This window comes from Choloepus didactylus, chromosome 2, assembly GCF_015220235.1.
Source record: "Choloepus didactylus isolate mChoDid1 chromosome 2, mChoDid1.pri, whole genome shotgun sequence".
NCBI lineage: Eukaryota > Metazoa > Chordata > Mammalia > Pilosa > Megalonychidae > Choloepus > Choloepus didactylus.
Genome location: NC_051308.1, coordinates 89,838,595 through 89,863,304, shown reverse-complemented (window position 1 = coordinate 89,863,304; position 24,710 = coordinate 89,838,595). Strand labels below are relative to the sequence as shown.

At 37.9% G+C, this 24,710-nt stretch overlaps 1 protein-coding gene and 1 pseudogene across 5 annotated transcripts in view; one reads left to right on the top strand and one right to left on the bottom strand.

Annotated features, from left to right (window-relative positions):
• Nucleotides 1–24,710, top strand: part of RABGAP1L (RAB GTPase activating protein 1 like) — an 891,828-nt gene that overhangs the window by 42,365 nt on the left and 824,753 nt on the right. The window lies entirely within an intron of this gene.
• On the bottom strand, nucleotides 5,983–8,188 carry LOC119512202 (annotated as a pseudogene).

Sequence of the window (24,710 nt, the reverse complement as noted above, 5' to 3'; positions counted from 1 at the left end):
ATGAGAAGTTCTTTTTTTGTTCATTTCTTTCTTTTGTTTTTTAATGTTAAGTTTATACAGAAGCTGCATGCTTAGAGACTTGCAATGTGATTAAAGGATTTATTAAGGAGATCTCTTCCACCTCCTCCAGATGGATGCTTCCATTCAGGGATTTATCACATGCAATTAGTGCTGTCCCTTTGATTCTTATGTTTTGAGTTATTTTCATTTTTATTTTGTATTAAAGTTCAAGAATTGTCCAGGATAAATAGTTTACTCTAAGAGGCTAAGAATTATTTTTTTGGGAATTGGGGAGCATTGTTTGGAAGTGCTGAAATTTCTTGTTTTCCTTGATATTTATAAAGATAAATAATTCATAAGGCATATGTGGTGGTTTGAGAAGCTGCAGGGACACCCTCTGCATTGTTGTAGATACAGCCTGAAGAATACAGGATTGATTCATGTCTATATCCCCACCTTCTAGTGTTAAGTACATATTAAACTTACATTAAATGTTGGAATTAATTAATTCATGGTTTGCATATTAAAAAATTCTTTGGAATCTTTTTGGGCAAGTATTTAATTTTTTCCCTATTTTGGAGTCTTTAGAAATTTTAAAATATCATAGTCTCTCAAGTTTGGGCAGATATGACTAGCCATTTATAGAAATGTTTTAGTTCTATCCTGTGTTCTTGGCTCTTCCTAGTTTTTTACCAATTGATTATTTAAGTGTTTTTCAAAGAATTCAAAGCTGGAGTCACAAGTTTCTTATTTTCAAGGTTATTACTGTTAAATATAGGAGTTCTCTGCCCTACTTCTTCTTCAATCTAGATAAAACATTTCTGTCTAAGGCCTCATTGGAAGTATCTTCAGAGTCCATATTTCTACCAACAGCCTCTTCAAAGCCATATAGGCCTTTTCTATCAAGCTCCTCAGAATTCTTTCAGAATCTCTTTCCCTTATCCATTTAAAAAGCCATTCTAACATGTTTGATATTTGCAAATTCAGCAGTATCCCACTTCTCTGGTACCAAAATCAGAACACCTCTGTCAGCTGGATTACTTAGCTAAAGAGATCTCCAAACTAAATGTTGAAAATTCAGTCTGTCCTCTCCTTGCAGCTCATAGTAAAATGCAAGAAGAAAGAGATGAGCTGAGAACTGAACTCTTGGGTTCAAAGAAACCAGAAATTGGTGGTCTGGAAAACTCTGGGCTTCCAGAAAGTGAAACCCTAGAGGCTACAGCCCCATGTGAGGATTTAACAAAACCTGGAACCAGCCAGCCATTTCAGTACAGCCAGGATTGGAGATGGAGTTATCCAGAAAGGATTTTTAGAAAGTCCTATTGCCTGACAGTTTTGACCCCTATATGCTGCATGCCAAGCCAACAGATTTTTTTTGTGTGTGTGTGTGAGATCTGTATAAATGGAACCACTGCCAGTCTGGACTAAAAGGGACAAAAAAGGGAAAGATTGAAGGAAAAATTTCTTCAGAGAAGGCAGAACCATGGAAGCCAAGAAATCTCATGCCAGGAGAGCAGAGGAGCCCATGCACATGGAAAGGGTAAGTTTGCCCCAGAGGCAGAGGGCAGGCCTTCTGCTTGGATGCTCAGGAAGAGTGCTACCACCCCAGGCCACAGAGAGGGTGGAGCACATTCCCTGGGGATTGGGATAGCCTGGCCACCACCCCTCTGTTGTAAATGGGTTGAGTATGTGCCCTCGAGATGGAAGAGTGCATGCCAGCCCAATATTTGAGGAGGGTAGGGCCAAGAAGAAGGTGGTCTTCCCAATGTGTGGATATGTTGGAGCACTCACCCCAGTGTTTGGAGAGTAAAGGGCTCCTGCGAAGGCCCTTGGAAAGGGTTGGATTCCTGCTCTCTCAATCCCTGAGGATAAAATGTCCTTCTACAGATGACTCTCAGACTTTGAAATCTAATGAAATTTGCCCTGCAGGTTTCAGGAATTGTTTCAGTCCTGTGACCCCTGTTTTCCTTTCAGTTTCTCCCTATGGCAGTGGGAACGTTTATCTTATGACTGTCCCTCCTTTGTATATTGGCAGCAGATAACTTTTTCTGAGTTTCACAGGTCCACAGCCAGAGGAGAATTTTGCCTTAGGACAAACCACATCTGTAACAGATGTTGATAAGACTTTGTACTTGTCTATATTTTGATGGAATTAATGTATTTTTCCATTGGAAAGAATGTGTCTTTCTGGGGTCTGGGGGGGTGGAATGTGCCGTTTTGAAATTGTTGTGGAACCCAGAGGAACCATGAACTTTTAACCCAGTCTTGTGGGTGGGGCATTTTGATTGAGTGTTTCCATGGGGTTGTGACTCAACTATGGGTGACACCTTTGATTGGGTTATTTCCATGGATGTGTGGCCCTGCCCATTCAGGGTGGGTCTTGATTAGTTCACCGGAGTATTTAAGAGAGAAGCTAAGAGCCGACACAGACCCAGATGCTTGCTGACACTTGGATATGCTTGGAGATGTAGACGGAAGGATGTTTGGAGATTCTAAGCTAAGAGATGTAGCCCAGAGTTTGCTCTGGAGAAGCTAAGAGAGGACCCCCAGATGCTTAGAGAGAAACACCCTGGGAAAAAGAAGCAAGGGCACACAGGAGCTGAGAGAGAGCAGCAAAGACAGAAGCCCAGAGACATTTTGGAGAAAGCCATTTTGAAACACAACCCGGGAGCAAAGGACCAGCAGATGCCAGCCATGTGCCTTACCAGCTGACAGAGGTGTTTCAGATGCCATTGGCATTCTTCAGTGAAGGTATCATCTTATTGATTCCTTGATCTGAACACTTCTGTGGCCTTAGAACTGTAACTTTGTAACCTAATAAATCCCCTTTATAAAAGCCAGTCCATTTCTGATATTTTGCACAATGGTAGCATTAGCAAACCGAAACAACATCTTTTATAATAAATTCCTTAGATAGGGCATAATGCAAAAAATGATATTTGGAAGTAGACCTGGGTTTGCTTTCATCTCCATTGCTTATTGGCTGGGTAGTTCTTTGGTGAGTTATTTACTTCTTCTTTAATCCCAATTAAGAATTATATTAACGAGTATAATACTGGCAGAGGAAGTGACTAATGTAATAAATGGTAACTCCTAATCATAACAACTATTTGCTTCTGACTGTATGTTTACTTAAAGAAAACCAGAGTGAATAATGGAAATTTAGGACACATTTGCACTTGAGGATGGAGTGGGATTATACAATTTATAAAACTGACAGCATAGTACATTTCTATTTTTAAGATCTTGGGGGCTCTCTAGGTTTAGTCCTCTGGATATACATTACATTTTTCTTAAACAGATTGTCAAAAATGTCACCGAAATGGCAAACTACAATTTTTAAAAAAGCTTTTTATTATGGACATTTTTGAGCATATACAAATGTAGGCAGAATAGAAAAATAAACCCTCATTAATCCATTACCTGGATGCAAGAATTATTTTCTCTTGGTCAGCCTTGCTTCCTCTCTACTCCCCACCCTTTTCTCTCCTCCAATATTAGTCTGAAACATTTCTCAGATGCAGTATCATTTCATCCACAAGTGTTTCAGTATGTATCTCTAAAGGATAATAACTTTTAAGAAACATAACCTCAACACTATTAAAAATAATTCCCTAATATATCAAATTCCCTTTATATCAAATTTCTACCTATCTCTCATAAAAGTAATACTTTTTAGAGGTTTGTTTGTTTGAATGATGATTCAAATAGGGTTTGTAAACAGTGATGATTCCAATAGAGTCTATACATTGCGATCGGTTGATGAGTCTTTTAGGTCTCTTAATCTATATAGGTCTCCCATCTCTGTCTTTCCTCCTCTCTCTTTTTTGTCTTTATAGATTTATTTATATTTGTACTTTATATAAATGGAATCATACAATATGTAGTACTTTGTGTCCAGTTTCTTTTTCTTAACATAATGTTTTTTAATTATTTTTTAATTAGAGAAGATGTATATTTACATTAAAGTCATGTAAAAACTACAGTGTTTCCATATAGCCCCTTATTGTTTACACTTTGTATTAGTGTGGTACCTTTGTTACAATTGATGAAAGAATACTAAAATAGTACTATTAACTATAGTTCATAGTTTGTAGTAGGTGCATTTTTTCCCCATATACTATCCTATTATTAACATCTTGTACTAGTGTCATACATTTGTTGTAATTCATGAAGGAACATTCTTAAACTCGTACTGTTAACTCCAGACCATTGTCCACTATAGGGTTCACTGTGTTATATTGCCCCATGTTTTATCTTCTTTCATTGTAGTATCATACACGACCCAAAACTTCCCCTTTCAACCACATTCACATACGTAATTCAGCACTGTTAATTACACTCACAAAAATGTGCTATTATCACCACCATCCTTTTCCAAACCTTTACAATCAACCTAGATAGAAACTCTGATCAAATTAAGCATCAGTTCCCCATTTGCTACCCTGAGTCTATCCCCTGGTAACCTATATTCTAGATTCTAACTCTGTGAGTTTGCTTATTATAATTAGTCCATATTAGTGAGATCATACAATATTTGTCCTTTTGGGCCTCACCTATTTAACTCAGCATAATGTCCTCAAGGTTCACCCATGTTGTCACATGCATCAGGACTTGATTCCTTTTTACAGCTGAATAATATTCCATTGTATGTATATACCACATTTTGTTTATCCATTTATCAGTTGATGGACACTTGGGTTCCTTCCATCTTTTGGAAATTATGAATCATGCCTCTGTGAACATTGGCATTCAAGTATCTGTCCAAGTCCCTGCTTTCAATTCTTCTGGGTATATACCTAGTAACAGGATTGCTGGATCTTAAGGTAATTCTATATTTAGCTTCATGAGGCACTTCCAAACTGTCTTCCACAGTGGCTGTATCATTTTACATTCCCACTTCAATGAGTGAGTGTTTCTGTTTCTCTACATCCTCTCCAACACTTGTAATTTCTGTGTGTTTTTTTTTTTTTAATATTAGTAGCAGTTCTAGTAGGTGTAGAATGATATCTCACTGTGGATTAGATTTGCTTTTCCCTAATAGCTGATGGCATTGAGCATCTTTTCATATGCTTTTTAGCCATTTGTAGATCCTCTTTGGAGAAATGTCTATTAAAGTCTTTTGCCTACTTTTTAATTGGTTGGTTTGTCTTTTTATTGTTGAGTTGTAGGATTTCTTTGTGTATTCTGGATATTAAGCCCTTATCGGGTATGTGGTTTTCAGATATTTTCTCCCATTAAGTAGATTGTCTTTTCACTCTTGTGACAAAGTCCTTTGAAGCACAAACGTTGTTAATTTGGGTGACATCCCATTTATCTGGTTTTTCTTTTCTTTAAACAGTTTTATTCATCATATAATCCACCCAAAGTGTACAGTCATGGCTCTCAGTATAATCACAGAGTTGTGCATTCTTCACCACAGTCAATTTGAGAACATTTTCATTGCTCCAGAAAGAAAAATCCCAAAACAAATATACACCCCTATTATTGACACTTAGCATTGGTATGGTACCTTCAGTTGATGAAAGAATATTAAGATATTGCTGTTAAAGATAGCCCATAGTTTGCATTAGTTGTATTTTTTCCCCATATACTGCCCTGTTATTAACAACTTGTAATAGTGGCGTACATTTGTTCTAGTTCATGAAAGAACATTCTTAGATTTGTACGGTTAACCACAGTCATCAGCCACAAAGCATTCACTATGTTATACAGTCCCATATTTTATCCTCTAGCTTTCCTTCTAATAACATATGCGACCCTAACTACTTTCAACCACAATCACACCCGTAATTCAGCATTGTTAATTACACTTACAATATTATGCTACCATCACCTCTGTCCATTTCTTTTTTTTTTTTTTTTTTTTTTTTTTTTTCCGTCTTGAAACCATTTATTTTTATGTGAAATGGTTGTTAACAAGTCTGTGTAAGGTTTGGATTCTGATTAAAAGAAGTATTTTAATTTGAAAGCCTTCGGTGCTCAGTTGTATGTCATGTAGCAGGGAGTAGCACTAAATTTGGCATAGGATTTAATAACCTTATTTACAGCTTCCAAGAAATCCTTCTCAGTAGCAATTTTTTGCCGAGCTCTAATTGCAAACATACCAGGTTCTGTGCAGACACTTCTAATTTCAGCACCAGTGCTATTTGTTTTTTTTTTTTAAATTCATTTTTATTGAGATATATTCACATACCATGCAGTCATACAAAACAAAGAGTACATTCAGTTGTTTACACTACCATTATATAGTTGTGCATTCATCACCAAAATTATTTTTGTCATTTTCATTACCACACACACACACATAATAAGAATAAAAATTAAAATGAAAAAGAACAAAGTAAAAAAGAACACTGGGTGCCTTTTGTTTTTCTTTTACTTCCCCCATTTTTCTACTCATCCATCCATAAACTAGACAAAGGGGAGTGTGGTCCCTATGGCTTTCCCAATCACATTGTCACTCCTCATAAGCTACATCTCTGTATAGTCATCTTCAAGATTCAAGGGTTCTGGGTTTTAGTTTGATAGTTGCAGGTATTTTCTGCTAGCTATTCCAGTTCATTAGAACCTAAAAATGGTTGTCTATATTGTACGTAAGAGTGCCCACCAGAGTGACCTCTCGGTTCCTTTTGCAATCTCTCTGCCACTGAAGCTTATTTCATTTCCTTTCACATCCCCCTTTTGGTCAAGAAGATGTTCTCCATCCCAGGATATTGGGTCTAGATTCCTCCCTGGGAGTCATATTCCACTCCCCTAGGTGTCAGATCCCATGTATGGGGGAGGGCAGATATTTCACCTGCCAAGTTGGCTTAACTGGAGAGAGAGGGCCACATCTGAGCAACAAAGAGGCATTCGGGAGGAGGCTTTTAGGCACAATTATAAGGAGGCCTAGCCTCTCCTTTGCAGTAACAGTCTTCCCAGGGGCAAGTCCTGTGGTAGAAGGCTCAGCCCGTCAAACCACCAGTCCCCTGTCTGTGAGCACATCAGCAACCATTGAGGTGGGGAAGCCCAACTCCCCTGCATTCTCCACCAGCTCCTCAAGGGGGCTCTGCATATTTTAGCACCAGTGCTATTTGGACACAGTCATGCTAACAATTCAAATCTGATATCTCTTTCAACACTCATTGAACGAGCATGAATCTTGAAGATGGAGTCCGACCCTCTAGATCAAGCAAGCTAAAGTCAATCTTTCTGTCCAGTCTCCCTGGCCTCGTCCGTGCTGGATCCAAAGTATCGGGTCTGTTAGTGGCCATCAGCACTTTAATATTGCCTTGAGGATGAAAGCCGTCCAGCTGACTGATCAGTTCCAACATCGTTCCCTGCACTTCATTGTCACCTCCGGCACCGTCATCAAAACGAGCCCCTCCAATAGCATCAATTTCATCAAAGAATATAAGGCAGGCTTTTTTGGTCCTGACCATTTCAAAGAGTGCTAATCATTTGCATTCCCTCACCAACGTATTTCTGCAGAAGTTCAGATCCAATAACACGAATGAAGCAAGCATCAGTCCCAACAGCAACTGCCCGAGCACAGAGTATCTTGCTTGTACCTGGTGGACCAAAGAGCAGCATGCCCTTGGGAGGCTCAATGCCAAGGTTAACAAACCTCTCTGGATGAAGTAACAGGGTTTCAACTACTTCTTGTTGTTTCTCACCAACATCATTGTATGTAACATCAGGTTTTTCCTCCACCTGTATCATGATAACTGTTGGATCAATCTTAGGAGGCAGTGGAATGTGAATTTGATACTTATTCCTTTCCACACCAACTTTCATCACTGAGATCCACCAGAAACTTGGCAAACTGCTTCACATTGATAATGTACTTTGGGTCCTCTGAATCAGCATTGATTATCTTTGTACATCTTGCAACCTGTAAAGGTTCACTCTGGAGCTTTTGCTTATCTGCAGCCAAATCCCAGAGGGCTGGTGGGGCCAGGCCAGTGTCAGATTCTTTAATACCCGTGGGCTCATTAATTTTCTTGAGAAGCTGTTGAATGTCATCTTCAAACTGCTTGATCTGCCTAGAGTAAGTGCTCTGACCATAAGTTTTCAGCACGGCAATATCCCCCTCATCCAGAGCTTGGTTGGGCTTATTGTCCTTCTCATTCTCTTTGGTTTTCCGCTGATCAGTGCTGAGGTAATCCAGCAGTTTAAGAGATCCAAGTACTTCTCCTCTGTCCATTTCTAAACATTTACAATTGACCTTATTAAAATTCTGCACAAATTATGCATCAGCTCCCCATTCTTTACCCTCTTTTTATCTCCTGGTAACCTATACTCCAGATTTTAACTCCATAAATTTGGCTGTTATAATTAGTTCATATTCATGAGACTGTACAATATTTGTCCTTTTGTGTCTGGCTCTTTCATTCAACATAATATCCTTAAGGTTCATCCAAGTTGACGCATGCTTCCGGACTTCATTCCTTCTTACAGCTGAATGATATTCCATCATACACACACACACACACACACACACACACACACACACACACACACACACACACAAACCACGTTTTGTTTATCCATTCATTGGTTGATGGACGCTTGGGTTGTTTCCATTTTTTGGCAATTGGTAATAATGCCGCTGTGAACATCAGTGTGCAAATATCTGTTCACATTTCTTTCAGTTCTTCTCAGAATGTACCTAGTAGGGGGATTGCTGGATCATGTGGCAGTTCTATATTTACCTTCCTTAGGAAATGCAAACTGTTTTCCACAGTGGCTGCACCATTGTACATTCACACCAGCAGTGAATAAGAGTTCCTGTTTTTCCACATCCTCTCCAACACTTGTAGTTTTCTGTTTTTTTAATAGTGGCCATTCTGTCTAGTAGCTGTGAAATGATATCTCATTGTGGTTTTGATGTGCATTTTCCTAATAGCCAGTGATATTGAGCATCTTTTCATTTGCTTTTTAGCCATTTGTATATCCCCTTTGGAAAAGTATCTGTTCAAGTCTTTTGCCTGTCTTAATTGGGTTGTTTGTCTTTTTATTGTTGAGTTGTAGAATTTCCTTATATGTTCTGGATATTAAACCTTTATTGGATTTTTGGTTTCCAAATATTTTCTCCCATTGTAGACTGCCTTTCCCATTCCTTGACAAATTACTTTTTTAAAAATGCAATTTCATTGAGCTACAATTACATAACATATGGTCATTCAAAGTGTACAATCAGTTGTTCACAGTATCTTCATACAGTTGTGCTTTCATCACCACAATCAAACTTTGAACATTTTCATTACTCCAAAAAATAAAATGAAAATCAAAATAAAAAAGAATATCCAAAACGTCCCATTCTCCTTCTCCCCCCATTGTTCATTTACTTTTTTTAAAAAAATATGTTTAATTGAGATATATTCACACACTCCACAGTCTCCCACAGTTGACAGAGTACTTTGAAGCACAAAAGTATTCAGTTTTGAGGAAGTCCTGTTTATCTATTTTTTTCTTTTGTTACTTGTGCTTTGGGTATAAAGTCTGAGAAACCATTGCCTAACACAAGATCCTGTAGATGCTTCCCTACATTTTCTTCTAGGAGTTTTATGATCCTGGCTCTTACAGTTAGGTCTTCGCTCCATTTTGAGTTAACTTTTTATAAGGTGTGAGATAAGGGTCCTCTTTCATTCTTTGCCTATGGGTATCCAGTTCTCCCAGCATTATTTGTTGAAGACACTGTTCTGTCCTGGTTGAGTGGACTTGACAGCCTTGTAAAAAATCTGTTGACCATAGATGTGAGGGTCTATTTGTGCAAACTCAGTTTGATTATGTTGATCAATATGTCTATCTTTATGTGCCAATACCATGCTGTTTTGACTACTGTAACTTTGTAATATGCTTTAAAGTAAGGATGTGTGAGTTCTGCAACGTCATTCATCTTTTCAAGATGTTTTTGGTTATTGAGGGCCCCTTACATTTCCAAATAAATTTGATAATTGGTTTTTCCATTTTTTAAAGTAGGCTATTGGAATTTTGACTGGGATTGTATTGAATATATGAATCGTTTTGGGTAGGATTGACATCTTAATGATATTTAGTCTTCCAATCCATGAACATGGAATGTCCTTCCATTTATTTAGGTCTTCTTTGATTTCTTTTAGCAATGTTTTGTAGTTGCCTGTGTAAAAGTCCTTTATATCCTTGGTAAAATTTATTCCTAGATATTTGATTCTTTTAGTTGCTAATGTAAATGAATTTTTTTTTCTTGATTTCATCCTCAGCTTGCTCATTACAAGTGTTTAGAAACACTACTGATTTTTGCATGTTGATCTTGTACCCTGCTACTTTGCTGAATTAGTTTATTAGCTCTAGTAGCTTTGCTGTAGATTTTTTAGGAGTTTCTATACATAGGATCACGTTGTCTGCAAATAGTGAAAGTTTTACTACTTCTTTTCCAATTTGGATGCCTTTTATTTCTTTTTCTTGCCTATTGCTCTGGCTAGAACTTCCAGCACAATGTTGAATAACAGTGGTGATAGTAGGCATCCATGTCTTGTTCCTGATCACAGAGGGAGAGCTTTCAGTCTTTCATCGAGTATGATATTAGCTGTGGGTTTTCCTTTATGCCCTTTATCATGTTGAGAAAGTTTCCTTGTATTCCTATTTCTAAGTGTATTTTTCAAGAAAGTATGCTGGACTTGTCAAATGCATTTTCTGATCAATTGAGATGATCATGTGGTTTTTTCCCTTCATTTTGTTGATGGGATATAGTACATTAATTGATTTTCTTATGTTGACCCACCCTTGCATATCTGGAATAAAAGCCACTTGATCATGGTGTATAATTATTTTGATGTGCTGTTGGATTCAATTCAAGTATTTTGTTGAATATTTTTGCATCTATATTCATAATTCGTATGTAATTTTGTTTTCTTTTAGTATGTTTGTCTGACTTTGGTATTAGGGTGAGGTCAGCCTCATTGAATGAGTTGCGCATTTCCCCTCCTTTTCAGATTTTTGGAAGAGTTTGAGCAGAATTGGTATTAATTCTTGGAATGATTGGTAGAATTCACCTGAGACGCCATCTGGTCCTAGGCTTTCTTTGTTGGGAGGTTTTTGATGAGTAATTCAATCTCTTTTCTTGTAATTGGTCTGTTGAGGTCTTCTATTTCTTCTAGAGTTAAGTATAGGTTGTTTGTGTGTTCCTAGGAATTTGTCTAATTTGTTGGCATACCATTCATTGTATCCTCTTATGATCCTTTTTATTTCTGTAGGGTCAGTGGTAATGCCCCCCTTTCATTTCTGATTTTATTTATCTGTGTCTTCTCTCTTTTTTCTTTTTCAGTCTGGCTAAGGGTTTGCCAATTTTATCGGTCTTCTCAAAGAACCAACTTTTGGTTTTATTGTTTCTCTCTATTGTTTTTTATTTTCAATTTCATTAATTTCTGCTCTAATCTTTGTTATTTCTTTCCTTCTGCTTACTTTGGGATTAGTTTGCTGTTCTTTCTCCAGTTTCTTCAGTTCTTCAGTTAGGTCATTGGTTTTACCATTTTCTTCCTTTTAATCTAGGCATTTAGGGCCATGATTTCCTTCTCAGCCCTGCCTTCACTGCATCCCTTAAGTTTTGATATGTTGTGTTCTTGTTTTCATTCATTTCCAGATATTGGAGTTTCTTCTTTGCAATTTCTTCTTTGACCCACTGATTGTTTAAGAATATGTTATTTAACTTCCAGTTAAATAACATGTTTGTGGATTTTCCAGTTTTCCACCTGTTATTGATTTCTGTCTTCATTCCATTATGGTCAGAGAAAGTGCCTTGTATAATTTCAATCACTCTACATTTATTGAGACTTATTTTGTGACCCAACGTGTAGTCTATCTTGGAGAATGATCCATATGCACTTGAGAAGAATGTATATCCTGCTGTTTTTGGTGCAGTGTTCTGTCTGTGTCTATTAGGTCTAGTTTATTTGTGGATTTTCCAGTTTTCCACTTGTTATTGATTTCTGTCTTCATTCCATTATGGTCAGAGAAAGTGCCTTGTATAATTTCAATCACTCTACATTTATTGAGACTTATTTTGTGACCCAACATGTAGTCTATCTTGGAGAATGATCCATATGCACTTGAAAAGAATGTATATCCTGCTGTTTTTGGTGCAGTGTTCTGTCTGTGTCTATTAGGTCTAGTTTATTTAACATATTATTCCAGTTTTCTGTTTCCTTATTTATCTTCCATCTAGATGTTCTATCCATTGATAAGAGTGGTCTATTGAAGTCTCCAGCTGTTATTGTAGAGGTGTCTATTTCTCCCTTCAGTGTTGCCATTATTTGCCTCATGTATTTTGGAGCACTGTGGTTTAGCTCATAAGTTTTTATGATTGTTATTTTTCCTTGGTGGATTTCCCCTCTTTGGGTTTGCTAAAGCTGCCAGAATGCAATACAGCAGAAATGGGTTGCCTTTTACAATGGATATTTATTAGCTTACAAGTTTACAGTTCTGAGGTCACGAAAAATGTCAAATCAAGGCATCAACAGGATAATACCTGAACTCTGGAGGCCAGCTACCAGCGATCTTGGGCTCCTCTGTCCATGGGAAGGTATATAGTGGTATCTGCTGGTTCTTCTTTCCTGGGTTTTTTTGCTTTCATCCTCTGGCGCTCCATCTCTCATCTTCTCTGGGTGCTTCTCTGAATTTCATCCCTTAGCTTCTCTCAGCATTTACCCTCTTATAAAGGATTCAGGTAGGAAGATTAAGACCCACTATGGGGCACTCCTCAACTGAATACCTAATCAAAAGGTCCCACCCACAATAGGTCTACACCCATTGGAATGGATTAGCTAATCTTTTCTGAACTTGACCTTTCGTGAGGTACACACAACTTGAAACCACCACAGCCCCTTTTATTAATATAGTGTCCTTTGTCTCTTTTAACAGCTTTTGACTTAAAGTCTATTTTGTCTGGTATTAGGATAGCTATCCCAGTTCTTTTGTGTTTACTGTTTGCATGGAATATCTTTTTCCATCCTTTCACTTTCAATCTATTTGCGTCTTTGGGTCTAACGTGAGTCTCTTGGGAATAATATATAGTTGGATCATCGTTTTTATCCAATCTTCCTACCTATGTCTTTTGATTGGGGAATTTAATCTAGTAACATTCAGTGTTATCTCTGTCAAGGAAGCACTTACTTCAGCCATTTTTTTCCTTTGTTTTTTAATATGGCATTTGTGTGTGTATATATACATATAGTCACTCTTTTCTTTTTTTTAATTTTGAAATAAATTCAAAGTTATAGGAACAGTTGCAAAAACAATACTAACCCCATACAAAGAATTCCATCATACCCTGACCCCCCTCCCCTGATAGCTCAATCCACCAACCTTAACATGCTGTCACATCGCTATTTCTTTCCCTCCCTCCCTCCCTGTCTATCATCTATCATCTATTGCTCTGTCTTCTGAACATATGAGAGCTAGCTGCACACATCCTTGAACATACACTATAATTCACGTATACACTTCCATGAACAAGAACATTCTTTTATGCAATCCCATTAAGTGCAGCTATGAAGTACAAGAGATTCAACAATGTTACAAAGCTTATATTCTATATTTCCTTTACCGTATGTCTCAACTGTGTCCCTTTGAGCCATCTGTCCTCTATCCTCTATTTCCATCCAAGTTCATCCTTGGCATTCCAATCATCTATTTAGTCTGTCTGTTTTTTTTTTTTTTTTTTTTCCCAGTTGTGGAAACATATATACAGCCTAACTCTTCCCATTCCACCCTCTCCCTAGCCCTCCATTAGTGGGATTAATCACATTTAGAATGTTGTAATGCTCTTTCCCACCATCCATTACTAGAAATTTCCCTTCACCTCAAACAGCAACTCCACACTCATTTCTTAACTCCCCATTGCCCCTTCCCCATTTCTCTTAACGCAAACTCTACATTTCATCTCTATGGTTATATTCTCTGATATTTTCTCCCTCGAATTTGAAGGAGAATTTTGCTGGATAAAGTATTCTTGGTTGGAAATTTTTCTCTCTCAGAATTTTAAATGTGCCATGCCACTGCCTTCTCACCTCCATGGTGGCCGCTAAGTAGTCACAACTTAGTCTTATGTTGTTTCACTTGTATGTGGTGAATTGCTTTTCTCTTGCTGCTTTTAGAACTTGCTTCTTCTCTTCAGTATTTGACAGTATGATCAGAATATTTCTCGGAGTGGGTTTATTTGGATTTATTCTATTTGGAGTTCGCTGGGCATTTATGCTTTGTGTATTTATATTGTGTAGAAGGTTGGGGAAGTTTTCCCCAACAATTTCTTTGAATACTCTTTCTAGACCTTTACCCTTCTCTTCCCCTTCTGGGACACCAATGAGTCTTAAGTTTGAACGTTTTATTTTATCTGTCGTATCCCTGAGATCCATTTCAATTTTTTCGATTTTTTTCTCCATTCTTTCTTTTGTTCTTTCATTTTCTGTTCTGTGGACTTCTAGGACACTGAGATGTTGTTCAGCTTCCTCTAGTCTTGTATTGTGAATATCCAGAGTCTTTTTAATTTGGCCAACAGTTTCTTTTATTTCCATAAGATCTTCTATTTTTTTATTTACTTTTGCGATGTCTTCTTTATGCTCTTCTAGGGTCTTCTTTATGTCGCTTATATCCTGGGCCGTGGTCTTCTTGATGTCCTTTAAATCCTTTGCCATGTTTTTGTTCCTCGATTGTAGTTCTTTGATTAATTCTGTGAGGTATTTTGTCTCTTCTGATAACTTGATTTGTGTGTCTGGAGTTGGATTCTCCATATTGTCTGGTTTTATCATATGCATTGAGATTTTCTGTTGTTTTTGGCCTCTTGGCATTTGCTCTGCTAGACAGGGTTCTTTCAAGATGTAAAAAAAAACCTATCTAATTTTTCAGAAACACAGTTTGGTGACATACACTTTCTCTAACTAACCAGCAGATGGCGTGTGTGAGTCACCTATACCTCTCAAGTCAGTTCTCCACCTTGTCCTCGTGGTGTGTGGGGAAATGATTCTTGTGGGTTCCAGCTGGAGAACTCAGCCTGGGTGTGTTGCTGGAGCCGTCCGCCCTGAATGCGGGGTGCTTGTACAGGTGGCCAGGGAGGAAGGACGGCCTCAATATTCAAATCCCCCCGGTTCCTGGAGATTCAAGGCCGCCGCAAGAGTCCAAGCCTTCATTTCATTTCAGCCCCAGCTCCTCTCTCTCGCTGTCCCACAAACCACCGGACTTGGTGTAGCCTCCCTGGGTTCTCCGAGCTGGTCCCCTCACCCAGCCGCGATCCTCCAGGACCTCTGCCGAGGGAATGCTGTGCTACGTCACCAGTGTGCGCTGTCCCTCAAGGGAAGCCCCGGGCCGCTGTGCCGTGCCGGAGTGCTTTCCGCCTGATGCAAAAATGGCTGACCGGGGCATCTCCACACCCCCCTCCTCACACAGTTCCTCCTTCCCAGCTCTGGGACAACTGGCAGGGCTCTTGGCTGTGGGCATGGCCCCAGGCAGGAGTTTATCCAGCCCTCTGGGGGGTCAGCTGCTATCCGTGGGGTTTCTTTCTGCTTCCGGCTCTCCCCTCCATTCCCCGGGTTCCAAGGGTATCTGCAGCGGGCTATCTTACAGGCCAAACACCAAGAGGCCGACCCAGCCCCCTCTTGCTGTGTTTTATTGTGTGGTTCCCACAATCGCAGCTGCAGCTGCTCCTGGGCTTTTTGTTTTTTGTTTTTTTTTTTTTAAAAGAACCTGTCGGTCTCCAGATGCCAAACCCTGGCTCTCCCAGTTCGCCGTGCAGCTGCGGGACTTCCAGCCAGCTTACTCACTCGTTTCAGAATGCAGACTCCCAGTTTCACCAAGTATACAGCCCCTGGGAACTAGCAAATCTTGTCCAGCTGGCGCATCGCTGTAACCGGTATTCTGGGTCACTCTCTGGTCCTTATCTAGTGTTTTTCACAGAGGTGTTCCTTTAGCCTCTCTCACCTAGCCGCCATCTTAGTTTCTCTACTCTTTTCTTTTATTGTACTCTTCTTTTTTGTATAGTTGATCTTTTCAGGTGTATCTGACTGATCCCTTTCTCATTTCAGTTTCTGTGTAATAAGAGTTGGGAAGTTTTTGGATTTTATTTATTTACTCAAATATTCTTTCTTTCTCTTTTCCCTTCTCTTCTTCTGAAACACCCATGGTGCATATGTTTCTGTGCTTTGTGTTGTCACCTAAATTCCTGAGACACTGCTCAGTTTTTTCTAATCTTTTCTCTGTTTGTTCGTCTGACTGTACAATTTCGATGTCCTGTCTTCAAGTTTGCTGATTCTTTCTTTCTTCTTCTTCTTCTTCTTTTTTAAATCTTCAGATTTTATTAAGGTAGGAAGTTTGCTCTTGTGGTCGGTAAGGGGATCTAACCTTATTCTGCCTTTTTGAAATCTGCTGTAGTATGCCTCTAGTGTATTTTTAACTTCTACTTTTGTGCCTTTTTTCCCCCATAATTTCTGTTATGCTTCTTTTTTTTTTTTTTAATTTCAAGTTCTTCTTTATGTTTACACACTGTCTTCTTAATATCCTTTATCTTTATGCATATTTTCTTTCATCTCCTTGGATTTAGGAGATTTGCTTGAATATCTTTGATGAGTTGTTCCAACTTTTGAGTCTCCTTTGAAGTTTTAGGTGTTCCCTTGGCTGAGTCATATCTTTCTTTTTCTTATTATGGCTTGTAATTTTTTGCTGATATATATGCATCTGATTATCTTGATGAGTTAACTCTGAAGTTCCATTTCTCCCTCTTTTAGGGTTTTATTATTGATTGGCTTTGTAATAAGGCTCTTCTTTGATGCTTGTTCCAACTTATTCTAGACCTTTAGCATAGCCTGTGTTTAGCTGTTCAGATTTTCTCAGCTCTTCTTCATCTACTTTGTGCCCTGGATATGTGGTGCAGTTGTTAAGATTGCACTTTTTGTGCAATTGTTTCACCTCCAGGAGAAGCTTCCTTTCCTCTGTTCCTTCTCTAGGAATCTTGATCTGTTTTTGTTTTTGTGCAAATTTTTCTCCTCAGCTCCTATGATTTGTTTAAATTCTTTCCCTCATTCAGAGTTCTGGGACCTGTTCTATTATACAACAGTTCAGCTTAACCCCCTTTTAAATTTATTTTTTATGTGAGGCTTTTCTGCCTCAGGTTTCTTCCCCACTAGGGTATCTTGCCCTAGGGACCCAAATGGGGTTAAACCAGAAAGGTGGGTCACTTCAGAATAGTGCATTTCTCCTTTAGATGTCCAGCCAACTGAAACTGGGTTAAGTGGTGGTACAACAATTTTTTACTGTTTTTTTTATTGTGGTCTCTATATCTTCTTTTTCTCCTGCCCCCTCAGGGCCCTTTTGTATGCAGCACTCTGTAGTGGCTTGTGTTCTGCCCTGGGTCTCTGTGGACTTAGGTCCCTGTGTCTGGATATGTGTGGAGTTCTAATTCACTATTGTGAGCCTACCATCTCAGACTGCAGTGGGATAGACCTGGTCTGTGCTTCCTCAGACTCCTAAGCTGGTGATACCACGTGAGTAGGGAGGGGAATGCAGACTTATAGGCATCCAGGAATTCTCCTACCTGAGATTTTTCTGTTTCTTTTATTCAGCATTTATGGAGTTCTACTCCAGTCTCTACCATCCTCCAGAGTTCTTAGCAAGTGGAGTTTGTCCTTTTATTCACTAAATCTCTGGGGCGGCTTTTTCAGGGTATGTCTTCTGTCACCATGTTGATCAAACTCTAAATATTTTTGGTTGAATATTTGCTGGTCTTTTAAAATTGTAGAGTTGGGTTAGTTGTTCTTTGAGGGATTATATGACAAAGGGAAAGAAATGTGCACAGTAAGCCGCCTGCCACACAGTAAATAAGTAGTAGCAAGTGAGTGTGTGTGTGTGTGTGTGTGTGTAGTGCTATGTATGTGGGCTCTGGTTAGATTGCCTTACTATCCTTGTGACTTTGAGTAAGCCATTTAGCATTCTATTGTTTCCTCATTTATAAAAAAGAATTAATATTAGCTCTACCTCATAAGGATCATTGTGAGAGTTAAATGTGATGGAATGTCAAGTGTGTAGTACAAAATAAGTACTCAATAAATGTTACATATTGTTATTGTATGACTTTTTTTAAAAGCAGGGGTCTTTGGGGTCTGACTTTTGAGTCTTGAGTTTTGAGTCTTGCTTCACGTATCTGTCTACTAATGCTGTCACTTTGGGCAAATTACTTAACTGTTCTTTTTCATATTTGTAAAATGACCATAATGACTACCTTATGGAGTTTTTGGAAGTATTATAAATATATAGGTATCCAGTACATGGTAACGATAGGCATTGTACCTACAATTCAGGTTGAGAGTATTTTCCTGGGTTAGCATTGTGAGATAGCTGGCTAGCTCTGACATTAATGGCTAGCTGAATTTGAGTACTTGGTGTCCAATTAGGTCAATTATGCTTTTTCTATAAAAATCAAACTTGTTATAACAGTGTAAACATTTATTTATTTATAATATTCTCATGTCAAATATAAATTAATGTATATAAGAGCATTTATTTTTTGTTTGTGTTCTCTTATTTGTAAAACAAAAGTAAAAGCAGTATCAGTATGGGCTCAAAATAGAGACGCTGTTGTGATCTCTCCTAGTTGCCTTCTTCCCCATGTATCCTGGAAAAGAGAACTCTTGCTCTGTATGGCACTGTCTCTAGGACTTAGAAAGGTTTATAGAGAAGTGATAGCCATCTGCCTTTTGCAGTGAACAACCTGGAACTTGTCTTGCCTGGACAACATAGAACTAGGCAGAAGTGGCGGGTGACTCTTCCTTATAATCTGTTATGAACGCAGTGGTCAGTGGGATCAGACAGCTCACCTCCCGACTTAGATCTGCAAAGGCATGCTGTCTCACAGGGCTCTGAGACATAGAGAATGTTAATGGAGGATGTTAGCAAGAGGTTTGCATGTACATTCATATATTAAAATCTCATTAGGTTATTAGGGGGGACAAAGTATATACTTATAACCCCCCCTGTTTTGGAAAAGAGATATCTTAGAATATCCACAAACCAAGGCTTAATAGTCTAACAGCATATTCTTGCCAGACACAAAATTTCTGGCAAGGAACAAGTAATTTTATATGTTTTTCTTCTCCTTTTGGGAGGTTTTGCATACCAGCTCCAATTACAGAATTTCTTTTTGATATATGATTCACGTACCATAAAATTCATCACTTTAAAGTTTACAACTCAGCAGGTTTTAGTATATTTGCAACATCGTGCACTACTAATTCCAGGTCAAGTATACCTTTTAAAGAAAGACATATCTTTTATCATATTTTGTTTAACTTACCTCTGACTTTCTTCTCTACTTTGATGAAAACTTGTTTTGTTGTTTGGAGTTATGTTACAGTTTCAGTTTAGACTGGTTGATCATCTGTGGTTTTTGTTTTTTCTTTTTTTTTTTTTTAACAGTAGTTACTTATGCTCAATAAATTCTAATAGCTGGATTCTCTCTTGATGGAAAACTCCACCAATTTCGTTGTTCTCTTCAAGTTCATCCTGTATGGGGTTTATTAGTCTTCTTGAAAGTGCATATTTGTGTCTTTCCTTAAATTTTCTAAGTTTTCTGCCATTATTTCTTTGAATATTCTACCCACCCCTTTTTCTGTTTCTTCTCCTTTTGGGACTCCCATCATGTGTATATTGGTATGCTTGATGGTATCCCCAGGACTGTTAGGATACATTTTTTCATTCTCTTTTCTTTCTACTTCTCAGCCCAAATAATTTCAGTTTTCTTGTTTTTGAATTCAGTGATTCTTTCTTCTGGAAGCCCTGTCTGCTATTGAAACCCCCTAGGGAATTTTTCATTTCCATTATTGTGGTCTTCAACCCAGTACTTCTGTTTGATTCCTTTTTAAAATTTCTTTCTGTTTATTGAGATTCTCATATTGTTCATTCATCATTTGCCTGATATCCTTTAGTTTTTCTCTGTGTTTTCTTGATCTCCTTGAGCTTGTGGATAATTTATTTTTAAAGCCTTTGTGCTGGGTGTCTGAAGTCTGGTCTTCTTCATTGATGGTTTCTGGATTTTTATCTTGTACCTTTGATCAGGCCAGCATTATCCTGTCTGTCTGTCTTATACTCTTTTATCATGCACTGTGTTACTGGTTAACTCTGGAATTTAGCCCCTGAGCTGTCTGTTTCTTAAGTTTGTATCCAGCTAGTGCTAGGATAGGACAGAGATTTTCTTGAGTGCCAGGAGCTGATAAAAAGAAACAAAGAAATACAAGAAACGCCTTTCACATTCTTTGCAAGTTGGCTGTGGGTTGGCTTGTTTTTTCTTCAAAGTTTAGACCTCCTGTCAAGAAGATCAGCGTGAGGTGAATGCTAAGTGTAGGGTCCTGTAAGGCTTTTCTGGGCCTGTGTCTTGTTTTGGACTTGTGATTTTGTTTGCTTTTGGCCTTAGGAATTCCCTGTTTACAGGAATTAGAATGCTCCCTCCACTTCCTATAAAAAATACTTTTTTCTCCTCCTGGTTTCTTTATTGTATGACTTATAGAAGGTAGTTCTTTGCCCTGAGCTGCTTTGATTTAATTCTTTCTTACCCTTCTTTAGTTGTCTACAGGCTGCTTCTGCCTGTGGGGTAAATTCTGGGAGGGTGAGCCTGAGAAGAGTTTCCTGTTTCAGTCTTTCAATCTGTCACCTGATAGATTGTCACCAACATATAGTTAACACTGAATTGCACATAGGGGTTACTTTTCTTCCTCCAGAACAGGGCCGGAAACCTACAATGGCAGCACAGGCAGGCTCCACACCATGCCAGGGAGGGTGGGGGGAAGGTTCCAGCAAGGGTGCTATGAGCTTCTCCTTCAATTCTTCAAGCATGCATTTTCTTTTTTCAGTACTTGCCCATTTATTGCAACCCTTAAACTGTTTTCCAGAGTTCTTAGGAAGATGTCTCTGCCAGTTTTTGTAACTCTTCAAAGATTCTCTGAGGGAACAGCACCCAGGAGCGTGTTCTGAGGCCATCTTGGTTGTTCGGAAGCCTCATATTAGTTTTAATAATTTTCCAGTTGATACTTTAAGATTGCAGTAGCAGTTTGCAAAATAATATCACTATAAAGGTATTATGGTACCCAAATAGCAGTATTTTGATATGATATAATCTCATTTTTACATTTTAAGCAATCTGTAGCTTGATGTCTTAAATTTCATTCATTTATTAAACCCTTATTTATTAAGTATTTGCTATGTGTAAGGCACTATTTGGGTGCTGAGGATGCAGCAATGCACAAAAATAGAACTTATATTCTAGCTGAGGTTGGGGGATGTTGAACAATAAACATGCAGCTGGGATCCCCTCTACATATATGAACTGTAATGATGTTTCGTTTTATTCTATTTTAGCTAGAAAGTATATCTTAAGCAATCTCTATTCTCATAGTAGTAAAAAAATTTTGGTGTGGTCTAGGGGATGATCTATTTTGAAAATGAACCTTTATGTTTGGCTACAATGATAGTTCTCTGTAAGATTCAATATTTATGTGTATCTCTCTTATTTAACATAGAAATTGAACTCCATGTTCTATATTTCTCATTTGTTATCCATTTGGCATAAGTAGTGGATCTGTGAACAACTAAGTTGTTTTCTGCTTGAATTGTGCATCTGTCAATTTTTCATTGTATTTTGAACAGTTTTTGCTTTATGTATTTGATGTTATGCTGTTTAGTGTATAAGGGTTTTTCACTAAGAGCTCTTCAGTGTGGTTTGTACCATTTATGAATATAAAAAGACCTTGTTTATTCTACTTAATGGTTTTTGCCTGAATCAAATTCTGATATTGAATTTTCCAACCTCAGTATTCATTTTGTTCTAATTTGCCTGTTGGTGATTTATACTTTCCTTTTTTAACTTTCCACAGACATTTGTTTTGATATGTCTTTAGAAGCAGTGTATGTTAGGTTGAATCACATGAAATTGCCATTTCTGTGTGTCAAGAATGTCATATGTTGGCAGTTTCATGTGGTTCAGTTTATGCAGTCATCATTCTTTTGGCCCTATATGAGAATTTTTTTAATACTTAGGCAGTATAGTGTATGAATAATAAGTAGCATGTATTGATTAGTTGTAAGTGCTGTTCTAAGCACATTACTTATGGTAATTCAGTTTGGTTTACAAAAATCCTGTGTGGTGGGTTATTTTATATCTGAAGAAATTCAGGCATTGAGAGATTAAGTAACTTGCCTGAAGTAAAAAAGAGCTGGCCATTATTGAAGCCATGATTCAAAACCAGCCATTCTCAGAGTCTAACCTGGAGTAAAAGTTGACCAGCTTGGCTTTGGCACCTATTTTAATTGCTTTCATAATAAGTACTCAATCAATAGTAATCATTCTCTTCTCCTTGGTGGTGATGGTTAAAAGAAAAAAATCTGCCCTTAGGAAAAGTGCTGAGATTATCATCAGTGACTTGTACCTGCTGGGCAGGTAGGTACTAGCCACTGTCTCCTGAATAGTAAGCAATGGCCAGAAAGTTGTAAAAACAAAAAAGCAATGTGAAGAGACAGAAAGTAGATTATTGGTTGCCAGGGACTGGTAAAACTAGTAAGAATGTGTACATGTTTTTTTTGGAGTGATAAAAATGTCCTGGAATTAGATAGTGGTAAGAGTTGCACAGCCTCGTGGATATACTAAAATCCACTGAATTGTGGGGGAAAAAGAAAGAAAGGAAGAAAGAAGCAACAGCAATTATGAGCTTTTTGTCAGATGGGGCACTTGGTGGGGCCTGAAGGCCAGGGCATCTTGTCTCTCTTGCGGGAGGATGCAGCTGACTTCTGCTTCATTTTCGTGTCTTTATTTACACTAAAGAGATTTGTACTTTTTTTGCCTATGTCTGTGGATGTCTTGTTGTCATTATCACTAGGATAATGTAGAATCCTTTCATATTTATGTGCTGAGTTGTTTGGTTTTACTTTCATCATCCATCTAATATTATATTCTTGGGGTTTTATGCTTTTCTGCTGTTGCCTTTTTTGTCTGTCATCTGTACAAGTACCAGAGGATTATGGGTCTTAATTCCCCACCCAAATGATAAAGAAGATGATATGTATTTTCTTTTTATTCTACCACAGGTTACATGTATGTTCTTTAAATACATATTTAAAGCAGTTTTTTTTCTTTAATTCTCAATATGAAGACAAGTTGTCTATTAATTGTGAAGGTAAGAAATTTAATGCATGTAAATGCAATTTTTCTTTCTTGTAAAGCTTTTATTGCTGTACTATTATTTTGACCCAAGTTATTATTTTTCAGTTTGAAAAATCATGGTTTTCACATTTGCTTTAAGTTTTTGTAACTATGTCAGCAGTAGTTATTTAGAATTAGTACTGTGTGATTGGTCTTATTGTTTACCTAGTTCTTTATAAACTTCTTTGTCCTTGAGTGCTTTTTGTTTTTGCTTGTTTTTCAGTTTTGGTTCTTCTCTTGGTAACTTAACATATATGTTGGTAATTATTTTCAGCAAGAGTATATGAGTGATTTATTTTCTGAGTTCTTGTGTAGTTGAGAAGGATTTGCTCTTGTGTGGGTATGGGATTCCTGAAATTTGACCTTTCTGTTTCTCCCTGTGAAAGTTTAAGGATTGTGTCATTATAGTCTGGCTTTTAGTTTTCCAGAGGAAGAAGTGTTAAGTCTGAGGTTAACCTGATTCTTCCTGGTACTTCTACTACCTCCCCTCTTTTTTTCTTTGTAGATAATTCTTTTTTACTCCTTGTTTTCTATGGAATTAAAGATTTTTTTTTTTTTTTTTACTTGGGCATATCTAGATGTTGGCTCTTTTTTTTTTTAAATTCAATTTTATTGAGATATATTCACATAGCATGCAGTCATACAAAGTGTAAATTCAGTTGTTCACAGTACCATTATATAGTTGTGTGTTCATCACCAAAATTAATTTTTGAACATTTTCATTACCACACACACACAAATAATACGAATAAAAATTAAAGTGAAAAAGAATACTGGGTGCCTTTTTTTTTTTTTGCCCCCGTTTTTCTACTCATCCATCCTTACACTGGACAAAGGGGAATGTGGTCCATGTGGCTTTCCCAATCACATTGTCACTCCTCATAAGCTACATCTCTATACAGTCAACTTCAAGATTCAGGGGTTCTGGGTTTTAGTTTGATAGTTGCAGGTATTTTCTGCTAGCTATTCCAATTCATTAGAACCTAAAAAGGGTTGTCTATATTGTGTGTAAGAGTGCCCACCAGAATGATCTCTTGGCTCCTTTTGGAATCTCTCTGCCACTGAAGCTTGTTTCATTTCCTTTCACATCCCCCTTTTGGTCAAGAAGATGTTCTCCATTCCACGATGCCAGGTCTGATTCCTCCCCAGGAGTCATATTCCATGTTGCCAGGGAGATTTACTCCCCTGGGTGTCAGGTCCCACATAGAGGGGAGGGCAGTGATTTCACCTGCCAAGTTGGCTTAGCTAGAGACAGAGGGCCAAGGATGTTGGGTCTTTTAATTAATTTTTCCTGGTATGCTCAAAATCTTTAGATGTCTAAATTCAGGTTTTCCTTAAGGTTAGAAAATTTTTCTTCTGTTAAGTTTTTGAGATACAGAATAGTAGTAAAAATCATTGAGGAGCCAAATCTGCTTGGTTTCCAATCCCTACTCTAATATAGTGTCTTTGGGCAAGGTTCTTAACCTTCCTGTGCTTTAGTTTACTCATCTATAAAATGGGGAAAAACAGACCTACTTGA